Raw genomic sequence first — 15,223 nt, 5'->3', positions numbered from 1 at the left:
TTTAATCTTCAAAACAACTCTACAAAAATGCAAGGACTATTATGCCAGTTAAACAGATGAGGAAAGAGAGAGTGGAAGAGACTGATTAGCTGAGGCAAGGTCACACAGTGAATAAGTAATAAGGCAGAGCTTTGAACAAAGCTTCATCTAACTCCGAAGTTTTATTCTTTTCATGCTGCTTTTTGATTATTAAAATAACAGTACAAAAAAGTTCCTTTTTTTAGTTTCATGAATTAAGTGATTCTTAAAACTTTAGCAATTGTATGATATATATATATATATATATATATATATATATATATATATATATATATATAAATATATCTATATATCACACAATATGGCCCATTATATGAGATCTGGGGGAGAAGTTATACTATTTAATTAATTAAGCACTTGCCTTGATCATTCACGTCTCTCCAAATTAACTTTTGTCAAATGCTTACAGATTATCACTGTGAAAGTTTAGGGTATTGTGTTTTATTTCTTGAATTATCCTAAAAATTATCTCAATGGCCACTTCTTTTAGCAGATACAGGCTGTCTATAAGTATCTACATCTTGTAATGCTTTAAAAAAATAGAAAAACAGCTCCCTAGTTTATTTTTTTAAAAAAGAGCTTTCTAGGTGACAGTTTCCCATCATCTATCAAGAGACTTTACCCAGTGGAATTTTTAAGAAAATGATCACCACAAAGATTAGTGATTCTAATGAGAAGGTTGAGTTTCCAAATTCGTAGATTAGCAGATGATTTTAGAAGAGAAGAAAAAGGTCAAAGGAAAAATAATATATAACAGCCTCTTCTTAACAGACCTTAAACATTTCAACTTTATTAAAAGACAGACCCATAGTTCTTATGCCACACTAGCTTCTAAAAAGCATGATATCAATCAAAAAGATTAAGGACTCTCTGTACTAAGAACTGACAGCTGCCCAGAATTGGAGATCCCCTCAAATCCACTTGTCTTTGAAAAACATGGAGTAGATTAGGATATCCTCTTTCTCTCCTTTCTTTTATTTTCTTTGCTTGTCAAAAGATTATTCAGGATCATTTTCTCCTCTTTCACTGCTCACACTCTTCAGTCCTCCAACCAAGACCTTTCACAGCCTGTCTCAATCACAAACAGAAGGCACAGTAGAGAAAATAGTAAAAGAACTTTGTAACCATTCTCTGGAACAAATCAAAATTTAAACATCCTGAGGATGGAAGGTTCAGATTAAAACACTTTTGAGACTCAGAGAATTTACAATATGTTTGGCAGTCCAGTTTCAAAGGGAAAACAGACCAATATGTCAGGGGAACATTGAGGATTTTTTTTTCTATCCCTTAAAGTAAAAAAGCTCTAGTAAGGCAACCATGTAAAATACAGAAAGCATACCTTTAATATGTAGTGGTTATGTTCTTTGATGCTTTTTTTTTTCCATAAGAATGAGAGTGAGAAAGCTAGGCAAGACTGTTGCCCATGATGCCCATGGAGAAGTAAGAATTCTTCAAATTACAAAACAATCAGCCAACTGCAATCCTAAAAATGGCAAGAACCAAGCACAACTGACAGTCTCAGCAGTTATCTGATTAAAGATGCCATCTTATTTCATGTCCTTTATCCATGTACAATTTAAAAGGTAATTAGATTTTCCTTTTTAGAAGTTATGAACATAAAGGATTACTTAACATTTGACAGAAATCATTTTACTTTTATTACCAAAGAGTGAAAGTGGGGGAAGGGGCAAAAGTACATTTCAATCACTGAAGGCCTAAATAAAGTAAAATTCAACCCATTTAATTAATTCTATGGATATTTGCAATGGAATAAATTTGAAAAATCATCCTTCAAACAGTCAGGGTTGTTTCACCTATCAATCAGAGTTAAAGTTCACACACTAGGTAAAGCAGTCAGTGAACAAAAAGAAACATTTGAATTTGTCAGAATTTTTTCTAATAAAAACTAGTCTTTAGAAAACTTATTAGCTACATATATCAAAGACTGAAATAAGTTCATTTTAGTTTAAAACCTTTCTTAATATTAAAATTGTGATTAAAATTTTTGCATTTAATTTTTTAAATAAAAAGTAAAAATTTTGCATTTTAAATCTTTGCCTGACAATTGGAATATTAAATACATTAATACCTATTAAAATATGTATTACATATTTAAAATATTACAATGATGTTTAATAAATTTACTTAATAAACCTAAATGAATGTTTAAAATATTTCCTAATATTAAAATTGTAATAAAGCATTTTTTAATCTTTTTGACTGACACTTGGGATATTTTATATTTCAGCTGTTAGAGTTTTAATAAATAGTACACTATTTCTCTTCATATCTACCTTTCCACTGCATTGTAACTTCTTTGTTTATAATGAGTTGGTATTATAAGTATTTAATACATGCCTACATTAGGAGAACTCTAATCATTTTCATTTTTAATGTGATTAAACTTCTAGAGTAATTGTAATGCAACTTTTCATAGTATGATGACTAAGGCAAAGTATTGTATTACCAGCCCAACCACAACTGATACTGTATCTTCCTGCTTATGCAGCAATTCACTTGCACAGCTTATGCAGGGAAAAGATAACTTGGTGTTATATAGCATCTCAAATCCTAAGGACTATAGTTTATTTGGACTATGGTTTATTTAATAGCAATATGAGTCAGGATCTGTGGCTTAAAGAAGACTCAAAAGTTTGTTGTTAATATCACAGAGAACATAGTATTTTCAAAATAGTTTATTCCTTACAGGTAAATAATCTTGCAGTAAATAAGATGATGTATTTTACAGGTTTTAAGTACACCATGCTAAAACTATTTTTCCCTGACCTTGCCACTTATGACATGAATGGACCTAGAGGGTATTATTATGCTAAGTGAAATAAGTCAAACAGAGAAAAAAATACCATATTATTTCTCACATATGTGGTATGTAAAAAGCAAAACAAACACAACAGAAATGGGCCAATAAATACAGAGAACAAATTGATGGTTGTCAAAAGGGAGGGAGATGGGCAAAATGGGTGAAGGGGAATGGGAGACGTCTTCCAGTTATGGAATGAACAAGTCACAGGTATGGAAAGTACAGCATAAGAAATATAGTCAATGATATTGTAATAGCATTGTATGGTGAAAGATGGTAGCTACACTTGTGGTGAGTATAGCAAAATGTATAGAGTTGTTGAGTTACTGGGTTGTACACCTGAAACTAACATTGTGTGCCAACTATACATCAATTAAAAAACAAACAAACATTTCTTTCGTATCCTCCCTTCTCCTTGCTGACTCCAGTAAAAATAAATTCACACAGAATATTTACCTGAGAATGTTGTTCTGGTTTTCAGGAATATTTGGTTAAATGTGTGGAAGACAGAATATTATATAGGTCAGTTACCCAAGTCTAAACAATATATATTCAAATACAATGGATGTGGCTTTTTCAAAAGAACTTCTACATCAAATTATTTTATGCCTTCATGTGATAGGGTTCCTAAAAGACCTATTCAACAGGCAAATATTTCATCTTCTCTTCCTTATTTTACAAAACTATTTTTAAGATCCTGGTTATATTTGATGACCAAGTTTCTTTCTTAGCATTGACAAAAAAAATTCCAGTTGAAAGAATTTTGCTTTAGAATACCACATATATTTTCATAGATAATTACAAATCAATATGAAGAGTTGAACTATGTGGGAGAAAGTACATGATAGAAATTGTGAGATTTAAAAAGCTAAAACTGTGTAGCCACTATGGAAAAAGGTATGGAGGTTCTTCAAAAAGTGAGAACTGGTTGTTGTATGTAAGTGATGAATCAGTAAATTCTTCATCTGAAATTGACAGTGTATGCTAACTAACTAGAATTTAAATAAAAACTTGAAAAAAGAAAAACATATAATTGCCCTTCAGTAGTGATGAATCTTCTTCTATTCATCTAAGTCATATAGTTATTTGGTCAAGGAGCTTAGAAAAAGCAATTACCCATTTTTTTCTTCAACAGATCAAGTTTCTCATATGAAAAAATAAAGAGATTTTTTAAAGAATATTACTATACTATAGGTTGTCTTTGAGTAAGATGTTGAATTGTTAATACAGTTAGCTCATTTTTAGTATTTGTGTATGTACATGATAATAAGTTTATCAGGACATTCAACATTAATTTATACCGAAAATATGTTCTGCACTTTTCATTTATGAAGTATATGAGAATTATGTAGAAATAGGCTGAATAATGTTTTATGAAATAAGTCATAAGTATGAAAATTAGAAGGACCTGCCCCATCTGCTGGAACAGATCATGTGACTAATTTATGCCATGAGTCCTTAATTATTGATGAATATGTTTATATATTATATTTTATAAGAGTTATCAGGAGATCACACCATCTGGTAAGAAGGCATCAGTGACAGTATCTTATTCTTGGTAAACACTAGAATCCAGATTACTCAATAATTAAACAATTTTTTTGATATGAGATTCTGCCAAGGTAGAAACTAAAACTAAAAAGGAGATAATTTGTATCATCTTCCCAAAGATGTTACCCACTGAGCAATTTATAGCATACTCCCCTGGGAAGTCACTACCCATGGATTATACCAATCAAGACAACATTTTATTCTTAAGTGAAAAAAATGATAATGGATTTATAGTGAATAGTAACAGGATAGTGGTTTAGAGGAATATTGCATAAGGATGAAGTTTTTTGGAAGGGAGCTAAGATGGTAGAGTAGTAGGAAGACCCTAGGCTTGCCTCATCCCTTGAACATAGCTAGATAAATATCAAACCATTCTGAATACCCAAGAAATAAATCTGAGGACTGACAAAACAAACTGTACAACTAGAGAGAAAGAAGAGGTCACATTGTGGAAGGTAGGGGGTGCAGAGACATGGTTTGAGGGAGCAACAGATCATGGGTGCAGCAGAGGGAAAGGAGCCTTGTTCACAGAGAGCGGCAAGAGAGAAAGATGAGGAGGAGAGTACACAGGGGACTGCACAAGGAAAACACTTCCTCAAAGCCACTGACTGGGAAAATGAGAGGGGCTGATTTTCACGATTTTTTTATAACCATCAGGGATCAAAGACTAGAGTTTTAGAGATCCACAGCATGGCTGGAGTGGAGGACTGAGGGTGGTGTAGTACTCCTATGGAAATGAAGGGCAGATAGTCCAGGGGCAAATGTTGCAATCTGAGGATCCCCAGGACACACTGAGATAGACAGTTCCCCCTTCTTGGTGCACATCTGGAAGACCTGACATTGCCTCTCAGGGAACAAAAGAGCTGGTGGGTGCCATTTCTCTCCTTGCCCCTCAGCATAGGCTCAGAGACACCTGACAAGGGTGGCTCACCTGGACACTGGCTCTTTCCTGTGCTCTACTCCAAACCCTATGCCTCTGCACTTTGGTGTAACTGCCCTTCTGGGAGAAATCTGCATCATTCCCAGCATGATGAGACTTTCATCCAGAGGACCAGCATTACTCCCTAAAATGCCTGGTCCCTAAAGTTTAGAGTTTTAAAGCTCAGCCTGCCTGGCTGTCTAAGATACACCCCAAGGTGTATTATGTTGCTAGGTGGGCAGATGGCCTGAACACAGACAGGGTGAAGACAGCATCTGAGGGATGCCTGGAACACATGAGGGGAGATTGTTTGCTCTTCTGGGAGGGCTTCCCAGACAGCAGTGTTTGTGAACTCTCCTCTCCAGTGACTAGGGAACTGGCTGGTGCCATTTTCCTCTGCTACCGCTTAGAAAAAAACTAACTTCAATTAGAAGCACAGTGCTATCAGTGGTGACCTAAACCTCTTAAACCAAGCCCTGTAGCTGTACACTCTGCAGTTGTTACTTTTGTCAGGCAATGGTGCCTGACAGCCACAGTAGCAGACCCCTACCCCAGAAGACCAGCACAAATCCCTGCATGCATCAAATCTACTGACCATAATATTCTGCAAAGCTTCCGCTTGAGTGCAAATAGCATCAGATCTCTTTTTACAAGCAGACCAGAGCACACCTAGTTGAAACTTGCCACTCTTTGGACAAGGTCCAAACACTCCCCACTGTAGGCAAGGATAAATTCTACAGAGGACTGACCTGAGGGAAAGAGAAGCCAGAACACAGCAGCAGAGTGCACACAGCATACACCAAAAACACTTCATGAAGTGTCAGGCCCTAGACAGCATATGACATGACCTCTTCATAAAGCCATTACTCTCAGGAGCAGAAAATATAACAGGCTTTCCTAAGACACAAAAGAACACAGAGACCTAGAAATGATGACAAGACAGAGGAAATCATTCTAAAAGAAAGAAGAAGAAAAGGTCACAGCCAAGGATCTAATCAAAACAGATATAACTAATATGCCTGATCCAGAATTTAAAGCAAAAATCATAAGGATACTAGCTGGGCTTGAGAAAAGCATAGAAGGCACCAGAGAGTCACATACCACAGAGATAAGAGAGCTAAAAACTAGTCAGTCTAAAAAAAAATGCTATAACCAAGACACAAAACAAACTAGATGTAATGCAAAAAGATGGAAGAAGCAGAGGAATGAATAAGTGATATAGAAGATAAAATTATGGAAAATAAAGAAACTAAAACAAACAGGGAAAGAAAAATATTGGATCACAAATGTAAACATGGGGAACTCAGTGACTCCATAAAGCTTAATAACGTTCATATCATAGGAGTCCAAAAAGAAGAGAGGGGAAATGGGCCAAAAAGTTTATTTGAGGAAATTATAGCTGAAAACATCCCTACTCTGGGGAAAGAAAGAGATATCCAAATCCAGGAGACACAGAAAACTCCCATCAAAATCAACAAAAGCAGGCCAACACTAAGACACATCTTATTTAAATTTGCAAAATAAAGAGGTTTAAAAAAACCCTAAAAGCGACAAGACAGATGAAGTCCTTAACTTACAAGAAAAGACAAATAAGGTTAGCAACAGATCTATCTACAGAAACTTGGCAGGCCAGAAGACAGTGGCATGATAATTTCAACCTGTTGAATGGGAAAAATTTGCAGTCAAGCATCCTTTACCCAGCAAGGAGGCCATTCAGAATAGAGGGAGAAATAAAGAGCTTCCCAGAAAAAACTCAAGCTAAAGGAGTTTGTGACCACTACACCAGCCCTGCAAGAAATATTAAAGGGGACTGTTTGAGTGGGAAAGAAAGACCAAAAGCAAAAGACTAGAAAGAAACAGAAAATCTCCAGAAACAATGACAAAACAAGTAATAATATGGTATTAAATTCCTATCTATCAATAATTACTCTGAATATAAATGGACTAAATTAAAAGACACAGGATGTCTCACAGAATGAACAAAAAACCAAGACCCATCTATATGCTGCCTATGAGAGACTCCATTTGGACCTAAAGACACCTGTAGATTGAAAGTGAATGGCTAGAGAACCATTTATCATACAAATAGACATCAAATGAGAGCCACAGTAGCAATACTTACATCAGACAAACTACATTTTAAACCAAAAACTGTAGTAAGAGATGAAAAGTGTGCTATATCATAATAATGGGGTCTATCCAACAAGAAGATTTAACAAATATAAAAATTTATGCACCCAACTCAGGAGCACCCAAATATATAAAACAATATCAAATGTAAAGAAACTCATTAATAATAATACAATAATACTAGGGGACTCTAACACCCAACTTACAGCAATAGACAGATCATCTAAACAGAAAATCAATGAGGAAAAAATGGCTTTGAATGACACACTGAGTACTTAACAAATACGTTCAGAACATTTCATCCTAAAGCAACAGAATACACATTCTTTTTGAGTAAACATGGAACATTCTCCAAAATAGATTACATACTGTATCACAAATCAGGCCTCAACAAATACAAAAAAGGTTAATATCATACCAGGCATAATTTTGACCACAACGCTATGAAACTTGAAGTTAACCACAAGAGAAAATTTGGAAAGACCATAAGTACCTGGAGGTAAAAGGACATCCTACTAAAGAATGAATGGGTAAATCAGGTAATTAAAGAAAATATTTTAAAATACATAGAAACAAATGAAAATGAAAACAAGATGGTCCAAAATCTTTGGGATGCAACAAGTGGTCTTAAGAGGGAAATAAATAGCAATACAGGGCTATCTCAAGAAACAAGAAAAATTTGAATTTTCAACCTAAACTTACACCTAAAGGAGCTAGAAAAAGAACAGCAAATGAAGCCTAAAGCCAGCAGGAAGAAATAATGGCAATTAGAGCAGAAATAAATGATATAGAAACAACAAAAAAATAGTAGAATGTATCAATGAAACCAAGGCAGTGGTTCCTTGAAAGAATTAATAAAATGATAAATACCTAGCCAGATTTTCCAAAAGAAAAGAGATAGGACCCAAATAAATAAAATAATGAATGAAAGAGGAGAAATCACAATAAACACTACAGAAGTACAAGCAATTATAAGAGATTATTATGAAAAATTATATGCCAACAAATTGGGCTATCTGGAAGAAATAGATAAATTGCTAAAAAACATATAAACTATCAAAAATGGAACAAGAATGAAGTGCATGTGTGGCTCAGTTGGTTAGGCATCTGCCTTTGGCTCAGGTCATGATCTCAAGGTCTTGGAATCAAGCCAAACACGGGGCTCCCTGATCAGTGGGGAGCCTGCTTCTCCTGCTCTCTCTGCCGCTCCCCCTGCCTATGCTTCCTTTCTTGCTCTCCCTTTGTTAAATAAATAAATGAAATCTTTAAAAAATGGAACAGGAAGAAGTAGACAACTTGAATAGACTGGTAACCAGCAAAGAAATTAATTCAGTAATCAAATTCTCCCAACAAGAGTCCAGGGCCAGATGGATTCCCAGGGGAATTCTGCCAAACATTTAAAGATTTTATTTATTTATTTGTGTGTTTGTTTATTTATTTATTCATTCATTTATTTACTTGACAGAGAGATTAGGGGGAAGGGCAGAGGAAGAGGGAGAGGGAAAATCCCAAGCTGACTCCCCACTGAGCACAGACCCCAACACCAAGATCTGACCTGAGCTGAAAGGAAGAGTCAGACGGTCAAGTGACTGAGCCATCCAGGTGTCCAAATTCTACCAAGCATTTAAAGGAGAGTTAATACCTCTTCTCAAACTGTTTGGAAAATAGAAATGGAAGTAAAATTTTCAAACTCATTCTACAAGGCAGCATTACTTTGATGTCAAAACCAGACAGACCCCACTAAAAAAGAGAATTACAGGCCAATATTCCTCATGAACATGGATGCAAAAAATTCTCTACAAAATATTAACAAATTTAATCCACAGTACATTAAAAGAATCATTCACCCCAATCAAGTGGGATTTATTCATGTGCTGCGAGGGTGGTTTAATATTCACAAATCAATCAATGTGATACACCACATTAATAAATGAAAGGATAAGAACCATATGATCCTCTCAGTAGGTTCAGGAAAAGCATTTGGCAAAATACAGCATCCATTCTTGATAAAAACCCTCAACAATGGGATAGAGGGAACATACCTCAACATCATACTGGCCATATATGAAAAACCCACAGGTAATATCATCCTCAATGGGGAAAAACTTAGAGCTTTTGCTCTACAGTCAGGAACAATACAGGGATGTCCACTCTCACCACTGTTACTTAACATGGTACTGTAAGTCCTAGCTTCAGCAATCAGACAACTAAAGGAAATAAAAGGCAGCCAAAGCAGCTAGAAGAAGTTAAACTTTCACTATTTACAGACAACATGATACTATATGTAGAAAACCTGAAAGACACCACCAAAAGAGTCCTAGAAGTGATACACAAATTCAGTAAAATCTCAGGATACAAAATCAACAAAAATAAATCTGTTGCATTTCTATACAGCAATAATGAAGCAGGAGAAAGAGAAATCAAGGAGTTGATCCCATTTATAATTGCACCAAAAAAAGTAAGATACCTAGGAATAAACCTAACCAAATTGTTAAATATCTGTACTCTGAAAACTATAGAGCACTTATGAAAGAAATTGAAGATGACACAACAAAATGGAGAAACATTCCATGCTCATGGTTTGGAAGAACAAATTTTGTTAAAATGTCTCTACTGACCAAAGCAATTTACACATTTAATGCAATCCCTATCAAAATGTGACCAGCATTTTTTTGCAGACTACAACAAACAATTCTAAAATTTGTACGGAACCAGGAAAAGACCCTGAATAGCCAGAGGAATGTTGAAAAAGAAAACCAAAGCTGGTGGAATCACAATGCTGGACTTCAAGCTATATTACAAAGCTGTAATCAACGAAACAGTATGGTACTGGCACAAAAACAGACAAATAGATCAATGGAACAGAATAGAGAACCCAGAAATGGACCCTCAACTCTATGGTCAACTAAGCTTTGAAAAAGCAGGAAAGAATATCCAATGGAAAAAAGACAGTCTCTTCAACAAATTTCATTTGGGAAATTGGACAACCACATGCAGAACAATGAAACTGGACCATTTTCTTACACCATACACAAAAATAGACTCAAGATGGATGAAAGACCTAAATGTGAGACAGGAATTCTTCAAAATCCTAGAGGTGAACACAGGCAGCAACCTCTGTGAACTCAGCCACAGCAACTTCTTGCTAGACACTTCTGCAAAGGCAACAGAAACAAAGGCAAAAATGAACTATTGGATCTTCATCAAGATAAAAATCTTCTGCACAGCAAAGGAAACAATCAACAAAACCAAAAGACAACTGACAGAATGTGAGAAGACATTTGCAAATGTCTTATCAGATAAAGGGCTAGTACCCAAAATCTATACAAACTCAAGACCAACACACACACACACACACATACAGCCAAGAAATGGGCAAAAGACATGAACAGACATTTCTCCAAAGAAGACATACGAATGGCCAACAGACACATGAAAAAAATGCTCCACATCACTTGGCATCAGGGAAATACAAATCAAAACCACAGTGAGATACCACTTCACACTCTGACATTGGCCATAGTGACTTAATAGTACGTCTCATGAGGCAAGGAAAACAAAAGCAAAAATGAACTATTGAGACTTCATCAAGATAAGAAGCTTCTGCACAGCAAAGGAAGCAATCAACAAAAAGGTAGCCTATGGAACAGGAGAAGATATTTGCCAATGACCAATCTGATGAAGGGTTAGTATCCAAAATCTATAAAGAACTTGTCAAACTCAACACCCAAAAAACAAATAATCAACTTAAAAAATGGGTAGAAGACATGAAAAAGCATTTTTCAAAGAAGACATACAGTTGGCTAATAGACATATGAAAAAATGCTAAACATTACTCATCATCAGGCAACTTCAAATCAAAACTACAATGAAATATCACCTCACAAATGTCAGAATGGCTAAAATTAATAACACAGGAACAACAGATGTTGGCAAGGATGTTCAGAAAGGGTAATTCTCTTACTCTGTTTGTGGGAATGTAAACTGATGCAGCCACTCTGGGAAACAGTATGGAAGTTCCTCAAAAGGTTAAAAATAGAACTACCATTGGACCCAGCAATTGCGCTACAAGGTATTTACTCAAAGAATCCAAAAATACTGATCCAAAGGGATGCATGCAACACAACGTTTATTGTAGTATTATCAACAATGGCCTAATTATGGAAAGAGCCCAGATTTCCATCAACTGATGAATGAATAAAGAAGATGTGGTATATATATCCGATGGAATATTACAGTCATAAAAAGTGAAATCTTGCCATTTGCTACAACATGGATCAAGCTAGAGAGTACTATGCTAAGCAAAATAAGTCAAAGAAAGAAAAATACCATATGATTTCACTCATATGTGGAATTTAAGAAAGAAGCAGGTGAACATAGTGGGGGGAAAAAAGAGAGAGGCAAACCATAAAACAGATTCTTAACTATAGAGAAGAAACTGAGGGTTGCTGGAGGAGAGGTGGGTGGGGGGATGGGCTAAATGGATGATGGATATTAAGGGGTGTTGTGATGAAAACTGGGTGTTATACATAACTAATGAATCATTGAACACTACATCAAGAACTAATGTTGTACTATACAGTGGCTAACTGAACATAATAAAAATATATAAATAAAAGTTAAGAAAAATAAAATAAGAAAATAAAGTCAGTATAAATAAATTTTTAAAATACACAAATATATACTATATATACAATTATATATAGACATATATATGGACATATACACATACCCATATATTCTATGTATACACACAATTATATATACATATTATATAGTTATATATAATAATACAATATATAATATATATAGCATATATATATAATTTTATTAGCTGTGTATATATTTTAACTGTGTATATATAATACTATATGTATACATATATAAACATTCTCACTAAGTTCCCTTTAATGTCATTACTAAAAGTGTTACTGAACAAAAGAAACACTTAATGCAAGAAGAGGTTATGGAATAAAGAAGAGGAAGAAAATGGAAAAACAAAGCAAGACAAAAGAGGACCAGGTATGTTTGTAACATTAAGACAGAGTTCTATAATTGTATTGATACAAAAGAACCAGAGCACATTTTACTCCACCCATTCATTTTGAAATAAGCATTGAGTCTCTAGATGTTAACATTTACCTTGCTCCAATTTGTCCTCTATATTGAATACTTGTTCAAAAGACAAAAAACAGGGGCACCTGGGTGGCTCAGTTGGTTAAGCATCTGCCTTCAGCTTAGGTCATGATCCTGGAGTCTCGAGATCAAGCCCCACACTGGGCTCCCTGCTTGGTGGGGAGTCTGCTTCTCCCTCTGCCCCTCACCCCACTCATGCTCTCTCTCTTTCTCTCAAATAAATAAGTAAAATCTTTAAAATAAAAGACAAAAAATTCTGTCCTTGAGCTTGAAAAACAAGAACAACGTCAGTAACAACAGCACACTGTCTCAAGGAAATAAACTACCTTTCCCATTTGAAAAAACATAATATGATAATCTTCAATAATAAAAGGAAACTCTATTGTATATTGCAGCAAAAATAGCAAATCTAGAGGTGCCTGGCTGGTGCAGACAATTAAGCGTCTGACTCTTGGGGAGCCTGGCTGGCTCAGTCATTAAGCATCTGCCTTTGGCTCAGGGCATGATCCCAGGGTCCTGGGATCGAGCCCTGCATTGGGCTCCCTGCTCCTCTGGAGCCGCTTCTTCCTTTCCCACTCCCTCTACTTGTGTTCCTTCTCTCGCTGGTTATCTCTCTTTCTGTCAAATAAATAAATAAATAAAAATCTTTATAAAAAGTGTCTGACTCTCGATTCAGTTCAGGACATGATCTCAGGGTCATGAGATTGAGCCCTGTGTCAGTCTCTGCACTCAGCGTGGAGTCTGCTTGAGATTCTCTCTCTCTCCCTCTCTGCTCCTCCCAACCATGCTCTCTCTCTGTCTCTTTCTCTCTCTCTCTAATAAATCAATAAGGCTTTTTTTTTAAATAACTAATCTATTATGAAGACTTCTGGCCAGAAACCATGGAAGCTGGACAATTAGTATCTGCTCTTATTTTTGGGTGGAGGGGGTCAGGATTTTTTTTTTAATTGAGAAGAGAGGTCTGTATCATAACTTCCAATGGCATTCATTCACAGATGACTACATTTTGCCCTGTATTCCTGTATTTTCTATTTTGCCAATCTAAATAGAAGGCAAAATTGTCTGCTATCCTTTGACACATTACTATTCATTACACTGAAAAGTAAATGAGAACTATTTCATCTTCAGAGTATTATTATATGACATTAAGATCTAATAACAATATTAAAGTCACATTACGTAGGTCTTTAATGTAGAAAAGACCTGTAATGGAAGTAATGCAGTAATAATGTATCGTGTGCTTTACTTTAATGCAGTAATAATGGTGTGTAGTTAAATTAAAATATGCATTAAAATAAACATTTGCACTATAAACTTTTAAGAGTCTGCAAACATTATTAGAAGCAAATGAAATAAATTTTAAAAGCTTAAACTGTAAAGCATATGGCTGTGAATTTACTTGTGCTTCATAGTAATATCTTCATAGTAATAGTAGTATGTTTTTCCTTTATCCCTTAGGACTACTACAAGAAATCAGTAGATTGATGGGTAATCCTAACCAAAGTTCATCAAAATTCAGGGCCTTTGTTACAAGGATACCAAGAACTACTTAAATCTTATATTATGATTTACCTATGTGATTAGTGGCACAGAAATGGTGTACCTAAGAATACAGGGAAAGACCAAAATACTTACTGTAACAAAACTGATGGTGGTTCTATGTAAAACACAGTAAATACGTGCATACTTTCTCTCACACACAGCACAATGATCCCTGGACAAAGTGCATGACATAAATATTTGAGAATTTTGAAAAGTATGTCAGCAGGAAGATAGAGGAAGAAAATCACAATTCAAACCACTACTGATCCAATAGTGATTTTGAATAATTTTTCCCTCCAGTATTTCCCCAGTAGAACTCAACATAACCTGAAACATATAAATGGGCATTGGTACATCAGAGAGCAGAATAGGAGAAACCCTCTAATTCTAGATCAAGGAGCAAGAAAGGGAACTTGTACTGTTCAAAGATTATAGAAACATTTGATTTTTCACTTTTGTGTTTTGTTTATTTTCCTTTCTCCATCCCTCACATCCTAGCTCTCACACAATCCGTAGTATGGAAACAAAGGCACAAAAATTTGCTAATCAAAAAAGGCCTAGTTTTAAGAAAGTAAGGCCAATGCCACTGATATTCTTTTCAGACTTCCAACCTCTTGAACTTAAACACAGGCATGGGAATGGAAATACCCAATATAGTGGAATGACTAAGTTTCAGGTATCTGTACAAATGACCGAAAAGAAGAGGCCCCAAAACTGGAAATCACAGGAGACATTAGGAAGAGAGATGAAATCAAGACAGTGAGCCTATAAAGTTGCTTATGAAACCCTGATATTAATTCTGAACTGTGTGCATGCATGGAGATCTGATCTTCATCTGCACACCAAAGACTTTGAGATCTAAACTAAACCACTGCTAAGCAACAGAATGTCCCAGGTAATGCATACCAAGTAGAGATCTCAAAATCACTGCAAAGACTTTGAGAATTGCAACTACATTGAAAGCACATATGCACAATATGAATTCTGTTCTGACATAAATAGGCCAATTCCTTGATCAAACATAAATACTGAGAGCAAGAAGATGGTGGTAGAGGAGGACGACCCTAGGCTCACCTTTCCTACCA

At 35.3% G+C, this 15,223-nt stretch overlaps 1 protein-coding gene across 4 annotated transcripts in view; it reads right to left on the bottom strand.

The window, feature by feature from the left end:
- The window catches only part of DACH2 (dachshund family transcription factor 2), a 798,780-nt gene that overhangs the window by 298,342 nt on the left and 485,215 nt on the right, over positions 1-15,223 (bottom strand). The window lies entirely within an intron of this gene.

This window comes from Ailuropoda melanoleuca, chromosome X (genome assembly GCF_002007445.2).
Source record: "Ailuropoda melanoleuca isolate Jingjing chromosome X, ASM200744v2, whole genome shotgun sequence".
Taxonomy (NCBI): domain Eukaryota; kingdom Metazoa; phylum Chordata; class Mammalia; order Carnivora; family Ursidae; genus Ailuropoda; species Ailuropoda melanoleuca.
Note: the sequence above shows the minus strand (reverse complement) of the source record. Positions and strands in the feature narration are given on the sequence as shown.